General features: G+C 38.2%; 1 protein-coding gene and 1 long non-coding RNA gene across 8 annotated transcripts in view; one reads left to right on the top strand and one right to left on the bottom strand.

Annotated features, from left to right (window-relative positions):
• Window positions 1-22,353, bottom strand: part of KHDRBS2 (KH RNA binding domain containing, signal transduction associated 2) — a 487,677-nt gene that overhangs the window by 231,687 nt on the left and 233,637 nt on the right. The window lies entirely within an intron of this gene.
• LOC311582116 lies at window positions 450-7,881 on the top strand. Its single transcript, XR_014774018.1, has 4 exons — window positions 450-512; window positions 1,293-1,402; window positions 2,009-2,044; window positions 7,830-7,881. It is a non-coding gene; the product is annotated as an uncharacterized lncRNA (long non-coding RNA).

The following is a 22,353-nucleotide window of genomic DNA, read 5'->3' as shown; positions in this document are numbered from 1 at the left end:
AAAAAAAAAAAGAAAACTTGTGACTGTTGAAAAATGAAAAAAAAAAAGAGTAATCCACTTGTTATTTTTCAGACAACATATATGTACTCAAGGATAATATTATTTATTTCTGGGTTTTCATGGAGATAAATGATTTAGATTAAGATTATAGTATGTAACATTTTTTTCAAATAAACATACCTTTCAAATAAAAAATAAAAAATAAAAAAGGGGAGGAAGGATTGAAAAAGCCAAAGAAGTTAAGTGCACACAGATACATAGTCAACCAATCTGGACTCATAGTGGCTCACAGAGACTGAACCACCAACCAGAGAACATCCATGTGATGGTTCTAGGTGGCCCCCCGGCATGTAACAGAAATACAGCTTTTTCCTCATCTGGAACCACTAACAGCAGAAGCAGGGCCTGCCTCTGACTCTGTTTCCCACCTTTGGATCCCTTTTCCCCTAACTGAACAGTCTTATCAAGCCTCAGTAGAAGAAGCTTAACCCTCTCCTACTTGATATGCCAAGGTGGGTTGATACACATGAGAAGTCTCCCCCTTTTTTGAGAAGAAAGGGAGGGGCTACAGGGGGAAGGGAGGGGAGATGAGCTGGAGGGACTGGTATGGGAGGAGGGAGGTGAGAAAGAGGTATTGGGAGGAGTAGAGGGAAGAAACTTCCTACTGGGTGGTAAAGTACATAAGTAAATTAATTAATTAATCTTAAAAAAGACTCAGACACAACATTTCTGATCTGAGAACGGAGAAGAAAGTGGAGGAAAATGAGAAAAGCTCAACAAACATTCAACTTTTAAAACTAAATGTTGGTTTTTCCCAATAAAATTATATATTATGGTAAGTCATTGAATCACTAAATAAGATAGAAGATTTGACCATGTTTTCTCTTATTCTATGGGTGCACAGGGTAGATTGATCTCATTACTGAAGAACTGCCTTGCTTTCCAGAGCACAGGCATTGTGAAAATTTTGACAGACCTGGTTCCTGCCATACTTTCCCCTACCTCAGTGAAAACGTTCATCAAATACTTGTCTAGACCTGTAGGATAGGTAAAGGCTGTTGGTGTAAATTACTACTATATAATACAATAGTAAGGGTATGCTTGGTGTCTTTCCTTGCATTTACACATTAGTAGGCTGAGTCACAGCATGAAAAACATACATTATTGCAACTCTCAGTTCAAACTATTTAAAACTACCGACACACAGCAGGGAGGCAGTCAAACCATCATCAATAACAACAAGGTCTGAAGAGATGCCTTAGTAGCTGAAAGAGCTTTTGTTGTTCTTGCAGAGAACCCGCATTCAGTCCCCAGGACCCACATGAGGCTCACAGCTAAACAGTCTCTTACAACTCCAGTTCTGGGGGATCCGACATTCTTTTCTGATCTCTGTGGGTACAAGGTATGTATGCGTGTGATGCACATACATGAATCCAGGCAAAACACTCATACACATAAAATAAAAGTAGATAAATCTAAAAAAGAGTCAGAGGTGTAGGGAGGGGAATAGGGCAGAAGAGGGAGGGAGAATGGGATCGGGAGGGTACAAGTGAGGGGATCATAATTGGGATGTCATGTGAATAAATTATAACAAATAAATATTTTAAAAAGAAGTCACTCGTGTTGGTAGTTGTCACCTTAAGACTGGTGAATTCTGCATAGTCCGCTGTTTAGATTTACAGGCAGAAATACTTCAGCCAGATATGCCTGTTACATTCTGTGGCTGCTACTGAGCTGTTTCTTGAGAAGGCACTAGCTCCTTTGACTGAGTGCCGCCCTCCTTCTTTCCAAAGCGAACCTTGTTTCAGGGTGACATCCTCTTGTCCTCCATGCAATGACATCATCATGTAGACATGCCATTGGAGAAATGTGACTCCTCCAGTGAATAGATGGCTTGTCTCTCAAGTGCTTTTGGATAAATATTGAAAGCTACTCAGTTTGCTGTCACATAAAGTTGATGGTTTATTTTGGACTTTGCTCTTTGACTTGTCAATCTGTTTTGATGCAGGAAGAGAAAAGGCAGGCTTGCTAACATCCTACATTGGTAAGTCATAGGGTTTAAAGCTTTTGTATTCTTTTTACTAACAAGTGGTATTTATCATCATTATTATTTTATGTGTGTAAAATACGTGTAGGCAAACATGTGCCAGGCACATGTATCACAGTCATAGGAAAACTCTATAGAGTATTTTCTATCCTTCCACCCTGATGTGAATTCTATGGACCAAACTCAAGTCTTCAAATGTCATAGAAAGAGCTGTTACCTGCTGAGTCATTTTGCTGCCAAATGCTTGTAAGTTTTAAAACAGGAACAAACAAAATATCTTACTTTCTTAAAAGGACTCATCTTAAAAGGAGTCTTGAAATCAATCTGTTTGAAACTCTGTAGGGTATTTCACAATTATGTAGTCTATATGGCCCCCATTTCTGCTTATGAAGCCATGCTATTACATTAGAGAACAACACATTTCATATATATATATATATATATATATATATATATATATATATATATATATATATATATATATATATATCCTAAATATATATATATATCCTAAATTCATTTAAGGTTTTGGTATCAATTAAAATTTTTATTTATATACTTATGCCCATAGATGAGATAATTTTGCATATTAGAAATTAATTATATGAACTGGATGCAGTGACACATGCCTGCAAACCCAGCAGTCTGGGAGTCAGAGGTAGGCAGATCTCTGTGAATTTGAGGCCACCCTGGTTCACAAAGCAAGTTCAGGAGAGCCAAGGCTACACAAAGAAAACCTGTCTCAAAAATACCAAAAAAAAAAAACCTATATGGAGCTTATATTTAGTTTATATTCTCATGTATACTCTCCATGTTTAAATATAATTCCCTAAAACCAAAAATCAAAACCAAAACCAAATCACACATACATGTGTTTTATTAATAATTCTATTAACATATAATTTCAACATGTACCTAAATCAGAATTGTTACCTATACCAGTGTTCTACCAAGTAAGAACAATTCCTTTAGTCACTGAAAATATTATGAACATGAAGTTCAAAGCCAAATGTAACATTCCACTCTATTTGAAAACTCCTAAACCTAGTTAATATACTCCAAAACACATCAACAGAAAGGTATATACTTAAGTGACGACACTGTATTCCTCTCTGTAGTGAGAATTTTTGTTTCTTTAAAAACTCAGTTATGTGAATATGTTTTTGTTTTAGTCCCAAAATATATGTGTGGGATATGGGGATGCTTCAGATTATCCACAGCTGCTCACAGCAAAGTGCCTAGGATTTGCCTCGTGCTCTCATGCAGGAGATTGGTTTTGCCATCTGCAAACATTTCAGAGGATACAAATGCCTTTTTTGTTGCTATTGCTGCTGCTGCTGCTGTTGGCCAGATGCAGTTTATTGTGTCTGCTGGCCATTTGTCAAGTAGTAGTGTGAAAACAGAAGAAGATATTGAACATGCTGAAGGCAAAGGTCAAGATTGACCCAAGGAATCTGATGCTCCTAATCAGCAAGAAGTAATCTACGCCTAATTTACCCTCTTAAGCCTACCTAGTGTTGGAGCATTGGAAGGGCGGTAGATATGAGTCCAATAAAGTAGCCCAGAAAACATGCCGACAAGGCTACCTCCGGCAGTGTAGCAATCCAGCAAACCAGAACACCAGCAAATGCAACACCTCTTTATTGGAGAATGTCTGTCTTTGGCAAGCTTATTAGGTGAGAGTTGATATGATAACTGGGAGGCGTGTCTGTGATAATGCTACTCTGTTGGATCTTAATTCTCTTCCCCTGGCTGTAGTGCAGCTCTCTGGCATGAATGTCTTGCTTTAACAGCAAGTGCTGATGCTGAAACATCCAATATTTTACTGCAGTACAGATGGTCTTCAGAAATCAGTACCGAGAACATCAACCTCCATTTGCAGCAGATGCTAGGAAATGCGTTTCCTGGATTACGATGGTAGAAAGCGAGTAATAACCCAGATGTTCCTGGACTCTCCCTTAACCAGGAATTCTTCTTTCCTTCCTTCCTTCCTTCCTTCCTTCCTTCCTTCCTTCCTTCCTTTCTTCCTTCCTTCCTTTTTCTTTCTTTCTTTGTTTCTTTTATTCTCTCATATGGAGGGATCTACCTTCTGTTTCTTTGTCAGGAATGTTGACATGATTCTGGATTGTATGTTACTATGTTCCATACAAATAGATGTAAAATGTGTATTTTATGTAATTCTTTTATCTTGAAGTATTTATTTCAACTCTGGTGCTTTTCAGTTTCTGGTTGTCCCTGGAGAAGGATTATTTGTCTTTACAAGACTGAGCATGTGTAAACCAATTCATCCCTTGAGAATTTTAAGTGGCAATTCCTTTTAGTTGATTTTCCTTGAAATGAGACTGAATGTCAAAGGGAAACAGTTCCATGTTCCCCCTTGCATGTTTACAATTTTTTGTTTATACAAAGAATCTTAAATATACAATGTACCCAAATTAATTTTAAGGACATCTATAATAGTGAAAAGTTATATCCTTCTGGATCAGAACTATTAACCAGGTATAGTTGTTTATTCTGTTTAAGGGATGAGCAATCATCACAGGCACCCATAAATGTACTAACACCCAGATAAAATGGATATTCTACCTTCTGAGTTTCTCTGCAATGGACTCCAAATAGATAAGGAGGCATGGGAATTGCTTGCCAATGATACGTTGTCTCTAATCTGTTTCATCTCTCTGAACTTACATAAGCGTCTTTGAAAAATAGACAGGGATGAGCAAAAGAGAAACTATGATTCCAGCCAGCCTGCATGGGGGTCATTTTACAAAGAAAAATAATTCAAAGGACAAAGCATCTTTAATATAAAAATAGAGAGACATGAAATTAATTGAGGGTATCGTGCCAACAGCAGACAAACTTTCCTGTGAAGAAATCCTCGGAGAAATTGTAAGTGGTCTTCGCATACGCTGGAGTTGAGAAACTGAACTGTATGTTTTGTAGCTATCTGCCTATTTTAATTGGCATTAAATGATGTAATTCATTTTCTAAGTGCCATACATATTTATTGTAGTAATATTCTTGCTACCTTGCTTACCACAAACACTCCCTAGAAAGCCTCACATTCTTCCTCCTGAAAAAAAAATGGTCAAGAATACAGAACAGTGTTATAATCACTTCTGCTCATACATTCATCCAGTCCTTTAAAATGTTTTAGCCTAACAGTAAAGGCTTTCAAAAAAGGCATCACATGTATCAAATTGCTGAATATGTTGTATGATGAACCAGTCATGGGTTACTAGCCATAAAGTTACCTTGGAAGAGTTATTTATAGCAATGCTTAAAGCACACAGTTCAAGTGGTGTGGATAACATCAATGTCTGTATAAGAAATTCTTCTCCTATGCAGGAGAATTTATTTATTTATTCATGTGGAAAAAATTTTCAAAATCACACTAGAAAACTCTTTAATTATGTTTTCAATAGTCCTACAAGAGTAAAATAAAACATTATCTATACAATATAGAAAATCTCCCCTTAGATTGAGGCAAACTTTTACTGTAATTATACTTAACATATCTCATTAGAAAACAATGATGTACCTTCCCTCATGATAATAAAAGTATGTGTTGTTTATGAATAAAGCAAAATGCTTAATATTACATATACTGCCTTTAATCATTTTTATTTACAACCAAGAATGTAGAGCATATAATTTGTTTGACTATTTACTTTTATGTTTTACAACTTGTGGGTTTAAAATTTCAGTTTTCTCATGCACTCTAGGCAAGAAATCGAAGTCCAGTTTTGAGCAGTGATTCAAAAGAAATATTTTTTTAATTATTTCTTTTATTTTCTAAGATTCTAATTACATATTTTCTTTTCCCTTTCTTCCCTCTAAACTGCCCATTATACTCCCCTTGCTCTCTTTCAGAATCATATTTTTAACAGTGTATCATGCTTTTAACTTAAAAGCTACCTGGTAAAACTCAGCAGGTTATGAAACAAACAAAAAGACATAAGTGTGAGAAAGGGACTTGGAAGAATGTGGAAAGGGGAAAGGAAGGAGAGAAAAATGTGAAGGTCAATTGACAGTAAACAGAATGCATGATATAAATGTATAAAATTGTCAAAGTAAAAATTTAATTTAAAAATTGAAGCCCATATTGAAAAGCACACTTAAAGTTACACAAGTCAGAAATATCTTCAAAGAGAGCCTTGATTGTGGCAGTGACTTAAGAGTCAATACAGTAATGACTAGCAATGTGCAAAACCACACGTTTTCTCTGTCTCAGTTTGGGCTTTTTGGACTGTTTGCTGAGTGACATCAATGGGAACTCAAAACCAACAGGCATCATATAGAAAAATTTTGTAAACTCAAGGGTTACTGGAGGACACACATTCACCCACCTGCTTTGGGGGCCACTTCTACAAGTTGTGTGCTTTTCCACCTGGGTATCAACAGCACACTAAGCAAGATTTGAGTACTACAAACATTAACTCAAAGTTAAAATGACTCAGAGTTTAATGGAAACATCTTACACTTAAAAAATCATCCCCAAATACCACACACACAATTAATAATTAAACATTATAATTACCTAGGAATCACTTTCATATATTCTAGGTAAACGTAGATTCACAACCACTCAGGGAAAAGCAGGGAAGCTCTTGTTTCTATTTTAATTATTAAAATGTCATAGTTAAGTACTGACAAGTCATTAATATATAGTGCTGATCCTAAAAGTTCAATTTAACCTGTTAATATCGTTTTTTAATTTACAGTAAGTCAGTCTTTGGTGTAGATGGATAAATAGACAGACAGACATATTGATGATAGGCAGGTACTAGAAAAGTAAGTTTTTTTCATTGTTCTTGTCTCTGCTTCACACATGTACTTAAATCTATACCAACTTACACACATCACAGCGGAGAAAGGTAAACTGACATTTTGCACCATCATAACAATCCTTAAAAATCTGATCTAAACCTGGATTATGCCAGCTCAGTTTTGGCAGACATGCAGAATTTTGATTTATATCAATAGCTTTGGTAATAGGTGCTTTCCTGCCTGATGACAATACTGTATTTCAGTCACCAACTAAGAATTCTGATTAAGAATTGAGAATGATCCCAACCACAAGACTGTGCAAACGAAGCCCCTGCTCTTCTTCATGGAAGAGATTTGTCTGTAAGAACCAGAGTGCATGTGACTCATATGTGCTCCACATGGGTCACAACAATCTGCCAATTTCATGGCAGAGAGAGCATGCCATGGCCTCTCACCCCACTCAGACGTCACATGTGGCTTGAGGCAGTACATTTAGGGGCTGAGTAAGAACAGAAGAGCATGAGCCCAGAGAAGACATCATAGTTAACTCTGCAGCTAATGGAAAGGAAAGTTGTGAGCAGTTTAAAGAGGACGTAAATGAATTTCTAGAGTGAGAAATGCAGGGTCAGCAAAGGAAGCCAATGGTGACAGACACAACAAAAGTGAACAGGACACGAGGAGAGTGTTGCCACCTAGTCAAACAGCAACAGAAATATTCCAGAAGATTTCCTGGGTGTCTTAGAGAGTTTCCCTGGTGTGCGTGTTTCTAGAAACACCCGGAAAGTTCTGGCACTGGTTTGCTGGCTTACATTTAGGGGGACTGCGAAATGTGTGTGTGTGTGTGTGTGTGTGTGTGTGTGTGTGTGTGTGTGTGTAAGCACATGTGTAAGATGTTAGTAAAGACAAGTAGGATTCACTAAGTATTTTAAGCATCAGTGACTAGCTGAATGCTGAGAAGGATCCTGTGAACTCGGGATTCCAATCTCCTTATTATTAACTTCTCTATTTACAGATGAGGATGCTGGGACACAGAGCAGGAAGCAAACCCAGTTATAATAACTAAGGAAAGGAACAAAGCAGACAGGCTGTGGGTTCCATGCCTTCATATACCTTCATTAGATGTTCAGAGCACAGAATAGTAATCAGTGCAATTTCTTTGCTATGAACAATTCTGATTCTCATGAACCAAGTTTATTGCCTTTTTACATTGACCTATCAACTTGTACATTATGGTGAATTCATTGGTTATAAACTATTAGTAGTGTAAGATTAATTGACAAAATTAGACTAGAAACTGTATGTCTCTTTTCATGTCCTTGATCTCATGGATTGCAGTAGTAAAGTTACCATTTTGTCACATCTACCACCTTCAGCTGACATGTCTTGCTATTCTCCATGCTGCCACCTGCCCTGGTCACTGTTGGACCCATAGTGGACACCTTGGAACAGACAGCGTGAATCTCACCAGCCTCCTATCCTCTTCAGCATATGCATAGTTACTCTCAAGGTCATGAGGCTAGTGACAACAAAGATGAAAGGTTCATGGGACCAGGCTAATTCACTATTTTCTACACAGCCCGCAACTTTTACTCACTAGACAAAGGCCACTAAGCTATTAGACTTCATCATCATTTCTGGCTATTGCCAATGACAGCTGTGTGTCAAAGTCAATAAAGATCTGTAAGACTCAGCTTTGACCACATCTTAAAATTTGAACAGCAGTGCCTTGTGTGATGGTCTTTTGGTCTGACTGGGCCACCTAGAGGCACAGTTAAACAGCAAGTATCTGGTGCAGCTTTCCCACTGTCATGGATATTGTTGCAATCTGACTTTACCTTCTGTCCTCATCCATGTGTTCTCACTGCCCTTATCTCCAATCGAGCTTCTGGTGTCTCTACTCACATCTGCACCACTCCACTCGATAGACAAGGCTTCTCTGTTCTTACTTGTAACTTGGCTTCTCTATTACCTGGTATAAGCAGCTTCTGTATATAGGCTTCCTCCATCCTCAGGAGTACTGCTTTCAAATCACTATATTTCAGTTTGAGGGATGTGTCTACAGCCTTGAAATAAAGATATTTAAGGGCTGGAGAGATGGCTCAATGGTCATCAACAGCAGTTGTTCTTTTGCAGGACCTGGTTTTGAGCTTTACCACATACACAGTAGCTCACAACCACCTCCCACTTCAGGGGAATCCAATGATCTCTTCAGTCTTCTGTACTCACTGTGTATGCACGCAGTACTCAGACATACTTGGAGGTAAAAACACTCACACACATGAATTCTAAAAAAAAAATAGAAAAGATATTTTGCTTCAACTTACATTGTTGCCTGTAAGCTGCACAGTGATTTGTGCTTGTGATTTACATCTTGGTATATTCCGGCAAGCTGTTCATCACTATCGCCATTTTCCTAACCCTCATGAGCTGCTATTCTGAGTGATTGCCATCTTAATGGTCCTATCCTTGATTTGCATTGATTGTAATTGCTTCCTTTTCTCAATGCTCCATTTAAATACCATGAGCTTCTCATATAGCTTTGTTCTAAGCCAATCTTAAATACTTCCACAGCACTTGATCTTTTAAAAAAAAAATCTTTCATCCATCTTCCTTCTCCTGAATCCTTCTTGTCATCCATCTTTATTGTCTATTCTACTGAGCAGTGCCCTATGATCTATAATTCACATGATGCTGTTGATAATGCCTTTAATCCTCTTGTCTTTTTTTATCTCAGCCTGACAGAAACCCAACTCTGAATCTCTGCCTGTGTGCATCTCTATTAGTTACTTTTCATGGTACTCTAACAAAACACTTAACAAAAGCAGCATATGAGAGAATTTATTCAGAGAACACAGCCCATCATTGTGGAAATGGTACCATAGTGAGATCAGGTTCTGTCTGTGGCAGCAGGAGGCTGCATGCTCATCTCTGAGCAAATTGAGGAAGTAGCAAAAAATAGAGAGTTCCATCCTTTCTCTTTCTATTCAGCCCATTACTATGTTCAAGTACATCTTTCCCCATCCATTCACCCTATATAGAAAAGCCCATAAAATGCAATCAAAGAGATGTTTCCTTAATGCTCTAGGTTTTTATTAGTTCAGCTTAGGTGGCAACTAAACCATCACAACAGCTCTGTTTGGGTTGGGGCTTATAGCTAGAGGGACAGAAAGGATGCACTGCAGATGCTGTGGTACAACCACAACATTAGCTGTTCCCATTCCAACCACTTCATGTGTGGGTCTCCCAAGGCTCTCCTAGTGCCCACATACTGTCTTTCTTTCATCTCTCTCTATTCTAACAGCCTCACAGTTTCCAGATAACACGGTCTTCTACTTCATAGGGAGATAGTGAAAAAAACAATCCAGAATGCAAAATATTGATTCAGGTAAAAAAAATACAAAGGCATATGCTTAGTTACCATGTGCCACCTGTTGAAAGAAATACTTTAAGCTATATTTAAGCTTATCAATAGTTCTTTAAAGGTTTATTCTTAGATGTCATGAAATTTCAGTTAATACAAGTAGAAACATTGACTTTTGAAGCTTCTCGAATTTACATATTTATGAATATAACAGACATAAGTAAATAAAATCTGGTAGTTCTTATTAAAGTGTGAGAATAAATTAAATCAAAGAAATATACATTAGGCCAAATTTCATTTGGCATTAATAAGCAATAAAATGATACACCACATATTGCCAAACTGCAGAGTTCTGTAGACCAACTCAGGAATGTAGTATGTGGTTTTGGTCATACATCAGCTGGCATTGTTCTATTTCCTGTTATTCAGCTCACATGAGATTAAAACATAGATAGAAACAATTTTGTCATGGAAATTGGAAAAGTTAATAGAAAAGCCAATTAAGGGTTTCAGCAGATTATAATTCTGGGGTTTTTTGATACTTCTATTGTTCTTAATTATATAACAGGATGAAGAGTAAAATATCAAATGTTAGAGAGTGTAGACTCTGCCAAGTAAAAGTGAAAATATGAAGACAATTATAGGGTAGAAGCTATGATTGAGTTTACCACAGAGGCTGTCTGGATGTAATGACAGCTTTATGAGCAGAAAAAAAACTTAGTCCCATTATGAAATACTAAAAGTGCTTAAATTTGCTGTCAGAACATCTTGGCCTGACTCTGTCCTCACATATTCCAAACTAGGTATCTATTTTTAATTTTAAAAAGATTTGCTTCTGATTTCATTTTTAAAAATAAACAAAGTCTTCTCTCTTAGGAAAGAACTATATTATTGTCAAGAACACTCTGTGGAATAGCTAGGTTAGAAGTTGTGCTCAGTCTTCACCTGTGTCACCAAGTCTTGTCAGACATCTTTCATGACCCCTGGCTTGGATTCTTGGATCTCCTCAGGTCCCAGAGGCACCCTCTATGAAATGCCCTATTTAGGCATTTTCCCTCTGAGCTAATATCCTGCCGACTGTGAGCAGATTCTTTACATGGGATTTTAGTATTTTTTCATTTTTCTTTTACTCTAATAATTTTCCTGACCATGGGTGGCCCCAGGTTCTGTACTTCCTGGATATTCTACAGTCCCCTCTGCCTTGTGTCTCTACGAACATGCTTCTATTGACCTAGAGAGAGCCAACAAGAGAAACTCAAATGTAAAAATGACTTATGGTACCTTCACCTAACAACCACCGAAAAAGCACAGAAAAATCAACAGATACCAGAGAAATTCTATCCGTGGGTCAGACCGTATGTAACCGATAATCATATTATAGTTCATTTATAAGATTATTTTAAGTTCTTTCTTGGAATTATCATTAAATTAATAGAAAACATGATATTTCACTTTTAAATCACAGATAAAATGTATGATTCCATCAATATTTTTGTACTTGTGAAAGCAAAGCCATAGAGTGTTTCAGGTAAATGGTGTATGGGTGCCACTAATGACACATGCAGTCTTTAACTCAGAAGAGACACTCTTTCTTGAAGCAAGTAGTGTAAGTATATATATGGACAAATCCACTTGGCATATAATATTGAACTCACTTATTTGAGATATAAGTTACAATTTTGAAAACAGTCTATTAATTATAAACTAAATTTATAGTAAAAATAACATAAATTAGTAGTATGCTGTCTTATAAAGATGTTTAAATGCATGTTTGCAAAAAATAGAACAAAAAAATCTTGATATATTTCCTTTAATAAAAACATTACAGCATATGCATTGTGATAATTTTTTTATGCCATGAGAGAAAACACACAAAGCTGAAAGGTAGGCCCTTTAGAAGGTAGTGTTGGATCACTGTTACAAAAAAAAGTTCTAAACCTCAGATGCTATGTATGATATTAGAAAGATAATAAACATTATGCCCCTTCTGCTGGATTGTGGAACAATCACAAACGTGACTATTCAGATAGCTCTTCTAGTGGCAAGCAAGAGGGAAGTATCATATCCTCTGGATTCTTTTACCCAACTAACCAAAGGTCAGCAGTCACAATGGCATACAGTTTGATAATATGACATAGGAGGTTCAAATAAAGTAATACATTTTACAAGCAAGAGAAATGCTACACTTTGGATCAATAAAAACAGGATGAGATTACATTGATTACGTTTATAAAATAAATGTTTATATTGGTACATTTAAAGATAAGTTATTATGAATATTCTAATAAAATTACTGCGGGAAAATGAGTGATTTCCCTCCCTCTACACACAACTATTTTGATAGGATTTACATATATTGCAGTGAGATATCCTGACTGAGGATAGCAGGGAGTAAACACACTATACACTGTTCTAGCAGAGCACAAGGAGCCAGAATTGGAAAGTTTGACAAAGGAATCCTCTCACATGGGTGCCGGGTAAAGGCTCATTTGGAATATAACCAGACTGAGTGCAAGTTGAACTCTTAGGCCTGGACTCACAATCCTTTTTTTTTTTTTTTAAGATTTATTTCTTTATTAGGTATACAGTGTCCTGCCTGCATGTACACATTATAGATGTTGTGAGCCACCATGTGGTATCTGGGAATTGAACTCAGGACCTTTGGACGAACAGCCAGTGCTCTTAACTTCTGAGCCATCTCTCCAGCCCCCTGGACTCACATTCTTGGAAGTGAGCACCGGTGAGGGACTTTCCCTGTGATTTCCTCAAAGGTGCACATTACATCGTGCTGTGACGCAAGCCCCATGATAGGCCTTCCTGCAGTTAACCATCCTACCAATAGTGCTCACTCCTTGATTCATGCACAGTTATTTACAGGCCCGGCGTATGACTGACTGCTGGTGGTAGCCAATGAATGAAGCAGAGGCCACTGGATTGAACCTTCTAAGGGGAAGCAGACAATGAGTCCCAGAGATCATTTGAGGAAAGACTGGTCAGACATGTAAGTGAAAAGAGAAAAAGATAAAATGCAAACTGGGAGTGCTGGAAGGATGAACTTGTGTTTGCGAAAAGGATTCATTGTGGAAAAGTGACATCCGAAGCCTGTTGGGGAACGAATTCTACAGACCTGGAGCAGGAGAAGGAGGCTGTTCAGGAAGCATGCAGAAACATCTGATCAAAGAGTCTAAAGAGGAAGCAGGACTGCTTAGCCCCAGGTAAGATGAAAAGTGAAGAGTCTGGAACAGAGGGATAGAGGAGAAGAGGTGGAGGATACAAGGGAAGAGAGAACACCTATGGGGGGGGGGGAGTCATATATGGCTTCTCAGCATAAAATACAACAGAAAGGCTCTGCAGGGCTTCAGGCCCAGGGTCTCTATGGTCTCCTTGATAGTTTACAAAGGATGACTCTGGCAGCCCTTTGGGAAGTAGACTATTTATAGACCATGTACAGAGGAGCAGGATTCAGTGAGCTAGGGTATTAAAAAAAACATTGTACATGTTGCAGTATCGTCATATATAAACTTTTCTCTGTAGCTATGGTGTTGTGTGTGTGTGTGTGTGTGTGTGTGTGTGTGTGTGTGTGTGTGTGTGCGTGTGCCTGTGTGTGTGTCAGTGTGTCTGTGTGAGAGAGTATATGTGCACATGTGTGTGTGTGTGCACTCAGAGGTTTGTGTGTATATAAGTGTGCATATATGTATATCTGTATATCTGGTCTTGCATAAATGGGTGTATGTGTGTTGTGTATTTTTGGTAAAGTTCATGTCTGTGTATGTGTATAATTGTGTGTAAATATGTATATATGTGTGTAGGTATTTGTGTATATGTGTGTATGCATGAGAGTATGTGTGTATGTATTTGGGGTATGGTTCATGTGTCTTTGTGTCTGTGTATGAGTAGAAGTGTGTGATTATTTGTGTATATGTGTGAAGTGAATGGATATACACATGTGTGTGTGTTTGCATTTGGGTATGTATCTATGTATATGTATGCACATGTGCATTTGTTTCTGACTTTGTATTTATTCCTTTCAAACACTCAATGGAGACTTATGTTCCACAAGAAATGTTACAGCAGATGAAATTCAACAATTTATTCATGTTCTAAAGACGAGAGTAACTTAGAGGCAATCTTTAGTAACTATGTCTCACAAACAAGCTTTGGTAATAACTGGGTGGCCAAGCTGGGTGCAGTGGCACATACCTTTAATCATAGCACTCAGGAAAGCAAAGGCAGGCAGAATGCTGTGAGTTCAAGTCCAACCTGGTCTACAAAGTGAGTCCTAGGACAGCCAAGTGTACACAGAGAATCCCTGTCTTGAAACTAAACCAAACCCAAACCCAAACCCAAGCCAAACACAACAAAACAAAACAAAAAAGAATTGGGCAGCTGAGCATCTGAGTTTCTAATCTCCGGTAGGATTTGAAGGCAAGTTTGCTCTGTTGACACTTACAAATATAACCCTATGCTTTGAAAGTTTACAGTCTTGTCAATAAGGCCAGTGGTAACCAGCATCTTGCTACTTTTGTGGGTTCTCCTTTCTTTCACCCTTCTCTTCTCTTTCACCCTTTTCTTCTTCCTTTTCAATGAACTAGCACTAGATATGAGAGTACAAAGGAGAGACGGCAAAGAGGGCAATGTTATTGTAGACCACGCCCAGTGGATTAGGGACCTCAAGCTCCTTGGGGTAAGTTTGATAATTGCTATCAGGATATCTCATTTCTTCTTATTATTATTCCTTCTTCACACATGACTGCTTAATAAACTGCAACCAACAGCAGCCAACAACCTACCTCTCACAGCTCTAGTATTTATATACTCTCTGAAGAAGTCCCCAGAATTCCAAATGTCACACTTGTAGAAACTATCTGCAGCTGCCAAAACCACTCCCCTGTTAGAGTATGAGGCTAATCACAATCAGTTGCTGCAGAGCAGCCCCATATCTTGACACCTGGAGTTAAAATGACAACATATTCTTATAATATTTCTACGTTTTTTAAAAGAAACCAAAATTCCAAAATTTCACTACAGCCACTGTTCTTGATCACTGAGATAAGGTTAGATTGTACCTGTTGATTCGCATAAGTGGTACTGATGATGATACAGTAAAAGCGGGGTCTTCCTAAGCTGTCTGTCATGATAGAAGAAAGCATGGTCATTGTCGTTAGTCAGCTTGGGAAGGACAAGAAAATATCGCCAAGAGCCGATGCTTTAGCACATCAACAACGTAGCACCCATCACCCAAATCTGGCCTCTGGTACAGGGGTTTTCACTTCAAAACCTGAATACCACGAGTCACATGCACGTAAGGAAACATGTGTAAGTGTTATTTGCCTATATGTTCATGTAAAATTGATTTTTTCCACAAATTGAAACCTATGATCGCTAAACAGTTGAAGGCTTATTGTTTTTTTTCCAACATTAAGCATGCTTAGAATTAAAGGAGGATCATAATTAGTGAAATATGATGAGCGCATTTGGGAGATATATGTTAGCATAAACATTTTCATCACTCACTTTCTGGTTTTTATACTACCAAAAGTTAGATAACACTGGAAATCTATGTCAGGTAATTTGTAACTTATAAGAATAATATATGATGTTTTATATAAATCGCACAATAAGAAAGTATATCCCACTAGCCTTCCATGTGAATTTTCCATTCTGGAGGCAAGAATTTAAATGTTTAATATGGCACGTTACATATAAATCTTATAAATCTGCCTTTTCCCAGAGGCCATTATGATTAGCAAGAAATCATCCTCAACCTTAAGGGTTAGTTGACCATTCTATTTTTATTTTGTAAAACAGTTACAGCAGATTTGCGAATTGCAGGCCTTGGTGATAAGCGACTATTTTGATAGCGAAATAAAACCTGGCAAGAAAGAAATTTTGCAGACAGCCCTGGTGCAGGCAGTGATACACGTGAGGCAGACAGTAGTTGGCCAGGACAATGATCTGAGTGTACAGTGCAGCCACTACTACTTAAGGCCATTACAACTTCCCACACTGAGTGTGATGAGGGATGTCATGATAATATAAACAAATACAATTTGGCAAACTGAGAACACCTGAGAATACAAGTGCCCTGGGATGAAGTAAATGCCATGGTCTCCAAAAACCCTCTTCAAGCTGAACTGTCCCTGTGATGTCCCTATGAACTGTTTGTACAATACTAGATTCTCTAAAGTACGTTGAGAAGTAATGAAGAAACCTTCTGGATAGAAAGATACTTGGCCGAACGATTGTTGACAATGGTTTTTAAAAATATTTTCATCAGTTTTCTGAGCATCTCATGCAATATGTTTTGATCGTATTGACCTTGCATTTTCTGAGTCCTTCTAGATTTACCAACCCACCTCCCCTACCCAACTTGTAGGTCCTCTTTATTGTTGTTGTTTCCCTTAACCTATCCAGGTCAATGTGCACTGCCCTGCCCATCTACACATGGGTGTTATGGCATTTTTAGGCATGTCACACATTTATCAAAACCCAACTCTCCTTCTTCCAAAGCTGTTGCTTGTCTACAGCTTTTCATGAAGGAGTGGGGTCTTTTGGATATCTTCTCACTCCATGCCAGGGTTTTGTCTGGCTTGAGCTTGCAGAAGTCTTATACAATCTATCACAACTATTGTTGAATTCATAAGTGCAGCTGCCATGGTATGTCCAGAAAACACTATTTTTATTTGCAGTCACCCACCATTTCCGGCTCTTACAGTCTGTCTTTCTCCTCTTTTGCAACCATCTCTGAACCTCGGGAGGAGGGGGTGGGTCATGGAGGAGAAGGCTGGGCTTTACAGGTTAGTACAGGGGCTGCATTGGTGGCTCAGTGCTGCAGCATTTGCTTAGCATAGACAAGGCCCTACCCCCAACCATTAATACTAAGTAAAATGAAGAAATAAACAAATAAATAAAATAGGGCATAGATTATTTGTGAGAGTTCTCCAAGAGACTAAAGTGATTCAGCTTGACGGATGGCGTGACTACAGGCCATGTATCTGAAGGTCATTGGCCACGTTGCCTCTTTTCCTTTTCTCATACTGTGGAGTGAATTGTCCACAAACTACCCACTAAATGCCATGCTCTACATTAAGGAAAGTTCTCTAATCTCATCATATCCGGGTACGCGTATTTTCATCCCCCTGGCTGATATTAAAGATGATATAAGGACACTGAGAAATCCAACTGAAAAACTTTTTCTTGATAACAAGAGAAGATAGCTCTTACAGTCTCTGCATTAGAATGATTTCTAAATTACTTTTAAACGCCGAGGCTGAGGGAAATACTCTTTATTTCTCCATAATATCTAGCTATTCACATTTGTTGTACTAAAGAAAAGGTATTAAGTTTCCAGTTCTGTTGTCATATGGATGGCCCATCCCAATTCTGTTTCCAGCTGACTCTGTGCCCTGTAATGATAAGTAAGGTGAACTCTAGGCTCCTGTCTGTACTTTTTCCTTTTAGTACCCAGCAATAAATTGTACCTCACCACCTTGACCTGCAGTTCATTTGCATATGGGTCATTTGTGGAGATGACCAAGGGTGTGAAGCCAAATGACACTTAACAGAGACACCACTGCTCCCTCCAAATTCACACCTACCACAGAAGTAGTGGGGAAAAAATAATGGAAAATATAAAAATGCAGGCAAGCATCTGTAACTGTTCCCACTGTGAGTGTCAATTCCTATGTGTCAGGAGGCATGGAGGCTGATGGTGCAGGCATAGGTTTGTGCCAGAGCGGTGCTTGCAGCCTACAATCCAGCTGGGCTTCGGATTTCATGAAGCTAGAGCACAGACTCTTGGCAAGCTGCTCAGCCAAGTCAGTGTGCATGCTCACCAGCACAGCCCTTTTACACCAGCCTGCCTATCACTCATCTTCATCATTTCTATGGACAGATGTTTGTTAAAAACAAAATAAAACAAAACAAACAGAACAAAAAATTAGTGCCTTGAAACCCACAGTCTTGTTACTTGCTGTGATTGGATTTTTGGAAGGTTTTAAAGTAACTCCTGATGAATTCAATTAGCTAATGTGATTTACAGACATTGCTCTATCAGGAAATGAATTAAGGAATCACTGTTTTGGTCTTGGTTTCAAATGATTCTGACATCTTAGTCATAATATAGATAACAGATGAATGAGCCAGGCAGTAGTAGCAGAAGTCTGTTTCAAAGAAAAACTGCTCAAGCAGATTTCTACACAGGTGTTTAGGCAAAAGTAGTCTGCCAGCAAGATAAAAACATTCTTTTAAAAAGTACCTGTACATTTTGTTTCTGTGCATGGTAAAACATCTGGATGCTTAGAAATAGTGAGATGCTTTAGTGTCTCATGTCATATTGCAAGTATATGCCTTTATATGTAATTGATAAATATCAATTAATGTTTTGCAGAATTAATTAACTACTGCCCTTTGTTCACAGTATATTAAGTATTGTTACAGTTTATAAAGGGATAGTTTGGCGTTGTCTTCTTAGACTAGTGATAGAAAAAAATATAGAAAGGGATGCTGGACTCAAACCAAATGAAAACCAAAGGGAATGCCTCCCTACATTCTCAGTGAGACTCTATGGTTTGAAATGTGCTAGTACCCTCAACACAAATGCTGCCCAGTCAGAAATCACTGCTGCTCTAGGTTTGAAGCATTAAAAACCTTGAATGGGAAAGAGGACCAAATTCCAGATGACCGGATATAGCCTAGTGCTGGGCCTGGGAGGAAAGTCAGAGATGTGCTAGATACCTCTACTCTTCGTACCATCTAAATGTTTGTAATAGACAATAGAAAGCAACTAGGATGTAAGACATGTCTAGTTTTCAGGTCACCATTAGTATCCACAGTTGCTTTCCTCCGCTGAAATGCCATATTCAATCAGGCAAAGGTTGAGTAGCAAGCATGCGAGACTAATATTTTCTGGGCTTGCTAGGTGTAGAATAAAGACAAATTTGATATCCTAGAAGCATGTGCTCTGGTGACTAAGTAATGGCAGCCTTTAAAATGATGCTACCAAGGTTACCTATAGCTATATTTATGTTTCTTTAATTTTTGTGACTATAACATAACCTAATCATTTCCCTTTCCTTTTCCTCCCCCGAGCCCAACATATACTCCTCCACGCTCTCTTAAAATCAGAGCCTCTTTTTTCATTAGCTGTTGTTACATACACACATGTATATGTATGTACACATATATTCCTATGTTACATGTATACATGTATATTTACATACACATATATTCCTAAATATAACTTGCACAATCTGAATGATGTTACTTGTATGTAAGGTTTTAGGACTGATTACTTGGTATTGGATGACCAATTGGTGTGCCCTTGCATAGAAAAGGCTCACCATCATGACTGCCTGAACATGAGCTATTAATAGTGTGATAAATGTTTAGAAATCCATTTCAGTTGGAGTTATAAGTTTGAGCTACTATCATGTATTAATCTAAAATATAAAGTTTACAAACAAATTTCTTTACCTTTCTCCATACTTCTTATAATTAGCTACACATAATATTTTCATTATTTAGATAAGTTTAGGGTCATTTAGCAACAGATATTAAATAAATTCTCACGTTTATTCAGAGTCACACACTTTTTTCCCTCATACATCAGACCAAGTGGCATGATTTATATTAGGACAAACCAAATCCCTAGATGAAATATGTCTTAAATGTACTATAGTTCTTACAGCATTTATAGCATTTTAAACATGAAAATTGGAAGTCAGAAATCTGCCAAAAGGTAATGATAAAATTACCCCACTATGAGATAAAAATATTCATTTAGTTAAACACGTAACTGTGAGCGAGCTTGCTTTTCTACTGTAGCTATATCATCAGGCTGTTTGAGGCAAAATGATCTATCTTTCACAATGAAGCATTTAATTAAAAATATAGGATGAATTTTGCATCTTCGGGCAGTTTTAGTCATGAATTTTTATACTTTCTTCTCCCGTGCTATGATTTTGATACTCCTTATCCAGGGATCCATGCATGTGAGTCCACATGCATGTGTATATGCTCTTCAACACTTTTCAAACCTCCAAACCTATTCTCAATTTGGTTTCCAATTGCTTATAAAGTAGTAAGTTTCAGTGTGGCTTCTCACCTCCTTTGTCTTGGTTATCTGACCTGTATATCTAGTCTTCTCTGCTACCTCCCACTCCTATCTCTGCTAAATGAAAGAAAATGGTCTCTGGAATGATAACAGTTTACACCAAAACTCCTGGGTAGACAAGGTGCTGAGGACAAGTAACAGTTCACTGCTCGTTATTAAACAGGATAGCCACATGTCCCACCCCAAAACCCAGGTAGAGAGAATGTAAGAGAGAATGAGGAAGAGAGAATGTAAGATTTGGTTGATGGGAAGGTAGTTATCTCAGTGCTATGGCATGACCCTGAAATCCATGAGCTCCCAGAAGCTGCAACTGCACATGACTGAGCCCCTAAACATACAGTTATAGATGGCGGGTAGGCTCATAGGATCAGCAGTGGAGACCTGCTGATGAGGAAGACTTTGTCTTCAGTGGCATAATGAGTAGGTTCCAGTGCATAGTTCTAAACCCTTGTTCCTTCTGCAGCCAATGTTAAGCCCAGTGGGTTATCAAGTATGGTGGTTTGAATGGGAATGCATGCCCCTGACACACACACACACACACACGCACATACAGACTCACATGTTTCAATGCTTAGTCATCCAAACTGAAGTTGGTAGACAGCTTCAGAAAGATTAGCACTTGTGGTCTTGTTGGAGTAGGCTTGTCACAATGAGGGAGTTTTGAGGTTTCGAGAGCCCAGGCTAGGGCCAGTGTTGCTCTCTCTTATGTATCAGAGGGTAAAGCTCACAGCTATAGCTCCAGCACCATATTCCATGCCGTGATGATGACCCACTAACCTCTAAAGCTAGAATCAAACCTCAAACAAACATTTCCTTTGGTAAGAGTTGCCTCAATCACGGTGTCTCTTCACAGCAATAGGACAGTGGCTAAGACATCAAGACGAAAACAAAACTAAAAGTCTCTAAGGTAGAAGGGGGACTTGTCGGGGTGAGAGGAGTTTGGTGTAGACGCGAAAAGGTAAGAGAGAGTAGGAAAATGAGTGCAACCAGAGTATAGATTACAAAGGTGAAATTGTCAGAAAATAAAAACTAATTTGAAACATGAAAATCAAAACTCAAGAAAAGCCTAACCCATCACGTATCCATAAATAATACCATAGTGAGAAATAGTCATTCCTTTACGTGCCCACAGTTTCTATAAATATGCAAATTTAATCAGCACTGGGAATATACTTGAGCAATGCAGTGGGTAATTCCTAATGTGAATTTATTAAATCCATGGCATAGAGCTATGAACTGAGAACCAGAGGCTAGTGGATCTCTGTGAGTTTGAGGACAGCCTGGTCTACAAAGTGAGTCCAGGGCAGCCAAGGCTACACAAAGAAAGCCTGTCAAGAAAAACTAAAAACAAAAACAAAAACAAAAAAAAAAAAAAAAAAAAGGAAGAAAGAAAGAAAAGAGAAAAACACCCCCCCCCCCCAAGAACTATCAAAGTTGTATATCCTGGTCATAGTCCCTCCCTCCTCTTCTCCTGGCCTACCTTCCCTTCCTCTTATGCTCTACCCCTCCCATATTCGTCAGAACAGGGCAGTGCCACCACCCAGCTCATCAACTAGCCCAGCACTGAGCATATTCTCTTCCCCTGTGGCCAAGAAAGGCAGCTACGCAAGGGGGAAGTGATAAAAAAAAGCCAGCAACTGAGTTCACTTCAGAGACAGTCCTTGCTTCCCTTAGTAGGGAAACCACATGAGGCCTTAGCTGCCCATCTGCTACATCTGTTAGGGTTCTAGGTCCAGTTATATCTTAAATTTTAAAGGAAAATAATACTTATGTTTCTTTTATCATTTAAAATATTTGGATCATGTGTCCATTTTATTCTACCTGTATTTTAAAGGCAAGATGTGTACAGCACAGTTTATATTTTCCTTTAAAGTGTCCTCCAATATAATAGACACACAGTTTAATAATAATAAATTCAATTAAATATCCTGATCAATAAAAGTCATACAAATACATCGCAGCACAGTTGGCTAACACTTGAAATATTGGGTTTTGGTGGGCTTTCTTTACTTTATGTGTAATTGAAATTTGAAAAAAGAAAAGGGAGACAAAAGGAAGCGA

Source organism: Acomys minous (genome assembly GCF_964271855.1).
Source record: "Acomys minous genome assembly, chromosome: 13".
NCBI classification, from domain to species: domain Eukaryota; kingdom Metazoa; phylum Chordata; class Mammalia; order Rodentia; family Muridae; genus Acomys; species Acomys minous.
Note: the sequence above shows the minus strand (reverse complement) of the source record. Positions and strands in the feature narration are given on the sequence as shown.